The 2,500-nt window shown below is 47.0% G+C and overlaps 1 pseudogene; it reads left to right on the plus strand.

Moving 5' to 3' along the window:
* Positions 1-2,500, plus strand: part of LOC124728207 — a 9,476-nt pseudogene that overhangs the window by 3,867 nt on the left and 3,109 nt on the right.

Raw genomic sequence — 2,500 nt, forward strand, 5'->3', positions numbered from 1 at the left:
AAATGAAAGACTTAGAGGCCAACCGGCCCGGTCTTATGCTGCGGTTGCTAGAGCCCCAGTTGCCAAGGCACCGACAGCGAAACAAACCATACAGGACAACATTAAGAAAGTTGCTCCCACAGTGTTCATTAAGCCTAAACCTGGTGATGACATTAAGGCTGTTAAGTCAGCATTTGAGAAGTGCATTGATCCTAAGAAGGATAAGATAAAGATAAACAATGTACGCACGGCAAAGAATGTGCTCATAGTAGAAACGGCATCACAAGAGGACTGCCAAAAGATTTTAAGCAATGAACAATTGAGCAATAAAGTGAAGTGCGAACCTCCTCGCAAGCGTCGACCTTTGATGTGTCTGTATGACGTACCTACATACATGACAACAGACAATCTGCTAGACGCAATTTACACGCAAAATTTTGACGTGAACATGTCAAGAGGAGAATTCGATGAGCAATTTAAGTTACGCTTTAAAGTAGGACCACGTGGGAAACTGACAGTACACCACGTGGTAGAAGTCTCGCCAGGTTTATGGAAATTACTAACGAGAGTGGGTCGGTTGTATGTTGGCTACTCTGCGTTGAATATAAAAGATTACCTGGCAGTGCCGAGATGCACTAAATGCCAGGACATTAATCATACAAACAAGTATTGTACGCAACCTGATATCATATGCGGCCATTGTGGCCTCTCTGGACATATTAAGAATGGCTGTCCTAATAAGGACAAAGCGGCAGTATGTGTACCATGCAGAAGACGAGGCCGCAAGTGTGGTGGACCTAAAGATTGTCCAACCCACCGAATGTTCTTAGACAGACTTGTCCAAAGAACAGATTACGGCGATATTTAAAGTGGTACAAGTCAATGCCATGCGCAGCCAGATGGTTGCACATGAGCTACGGAAGGTAGCGGAACAAGAAGGAGTTGATATTCTTCTGATACAAGAACCGAACTCCTGTGCGGGTCGAGTCCCTGGTTTTCCTGCAACAGCACAGGTGGTATCCTCAGGTGGGAACCCCATGAGTGCAATTATAGTATTGAATAAAACTATTAAAACTACGATATTAAATCAGTTCTGTACTGAGCATATTATAGTTGTACAACTAAATCTGCTGTCTTACAGTATGTACGTTGTAAACGTCTACTGCCAATTCAGACATGATATCAAGATTTATCTTGATCAGCTGAGTTGGATACTAAGAGTTTTTGCCGGGCAGGCTATAATTGTAGCTCTTGATGCTAATGCGAAGTCCCCACTCTGGCACAGCGATGTACAGGACGGTAGGGGTGCGGAGCTTGTGGATTTGATAATGGAAACGCACATGTATGTGCTAAACTTGCCTGGGTACCCCCCGACCTACTCAGGGAGGGCGGGTGCAACATCAAATATTGATGTCACACTAGCAAGCGAGAGGGCAGCACCCCACGTCCATAACTGGCAAGTAAGAGAACATCTAACTGTCAGTGACCATAACTGTATAACATTTGATATAGCGCCGACCATCGCGGATGTGCCAGGCGAGTGGGTGGAACGCTTCAATTATGCTCGGACAGACTGGGACCGACTCGCGCAGGTGTTCAGTCCTCCCGAGTTCGGAGAGGACATAGGTAATATTGATGAAGCTGTGGAGGAGCTGGTAAGCTCCGTGCAAACGGCTATCACACTGGCTGTACCTCGAATAGCGAGATACATCTGCAGGGAGTCCACCCCATGGACCCCTGAATTGACTGTGCTCAAACGGTCGGTCAGAAGGGCGCGAAGCAACTACCAAAGGAGCTTTGCCCATGACGAACGACAATACCACCTGCGTATTTATCGTCGTCTGAAGCAGAGATACAAGGATCAGTTGGACATTACAAGGCGCCAATCCTGGGAAAAATTTGTGAACGATCAGCTGGGAACAGACCCTTGGGGAGTTCCTTACAAAATCGTTCGAGAAAAAATAAGATCGCCCATGATGCTGTCTACGCTACGTGCTGGGGATGGAGACACGACCAAGAATTGGGAAGAAACAGCAAGGTTGCTGTTGGATACATTATTGCCTGATGACATTGAGGACCAAGACTCGCACGAGCAGCGGGACATACGTCAGGCGCTGTCGATTCCGTATCTTAACGATACAAACGTGTGCCCTTTCTCAGCAGAGGAGGTAGAAGCAACCATCTACACCTTTGCAAGGAAGAAGGCGCCTGGTCCTGACGGGATCCCTGTGGAGATCTTACAGGGACTCGCACACTTGGTCGCCCCGGCACTAAGTCGTATTTACAACAGTTGTTTACAAAGGGGCTATTATCCACTAAAGTGGAAAACTGCAGAAGTTGTAGTTATCAGGAAAGGCCCTGATAAAGATCCAACAGTGCCGAAATCCTATCGGCCTATCTGTCTGCTGGATGTAATGGGCAAAGCATTTGAGAAGTTGCTGGCTGACCGTCTCCAGAGTCATCGAACTCTGTATGGTATGAGTGATAGGCAGTTCGGATTCCGAAAGGGTCGCTCCACCCA

Source organism: Schistocerca piceifrons, unplaced genomic scaffold, assembly GCF_021461385.2.
Source record: "Schistocerca piceifrons isolate TAMUIC-IGC-003096 unplaced genomic scaffold, iqSchPice1.1 HiC_scaffold_1138, whole genome shotgun sequence".
Taxonomy (NCBI): domain Eukaryota; kingdom Metazoa; phylum Arthropoda; class Insecta; order Orthoptera; family Acrididae; genus Schistocerca; species Schistocerca piceifrons.